Source organism: Petromyzon marinus, chromosome 18 (assembly GCF_048934315.1).
Source record: "Petromyzon marinus isolate PM22_M1 ecotype Great Lakes invasive population chromosome 18, UKy_Petmar_22M1.pri1.0, whole genome shotgun sequence".
Taxonomy (NCBI): Eukaryota; Metazoa; Chordata; class Hyperoartia; order Petromyzontiformes; family Petromyzontidae; genus Petromyzon; species Petromyzon marinus.
The window spans coordinates 6,433,282-6,433,711 of NC_133684.1; positions in this window are offsets into that span (position 1 = coordinate 6,433,282).

Genomic DNA, 430 nt, shown 5'->3' on the forward strand with positions numbered 1-430 from the left:
TCAGACATTTGATTGACACCCACCCTGCCCCATGCAACCCGATGGTGGGTAGGCGTGGTCAGACATTTGATTGACACCCACCCTGCCCCATGCAACCCGATGGTGGGTGGGCGTGGTCAGAAATTTGATTGACACCCACCCTGCCCCATGCAACCCGATGGTGGGTGGGCGTGGTCAGACATTTGATTGACACCCACCCTGCCCCATGCAACCCCTGGTGGGTGGGCGTGGTCAGACATTTGATTGACACCCACCCTGCCCCATGCAACCCGATGGTGGGTGGGCGTGGTCAGACATTTGATTGACACCCACCCTGCCCCATGCAACCCGATGGTGGGTGGGCGTGGTCAGACATTTGATTGACACCCACCCTGCCCCATGCAACCCGATGGTGGGTGGGCGTGGTCAGATATTTGATTGACACCCACCC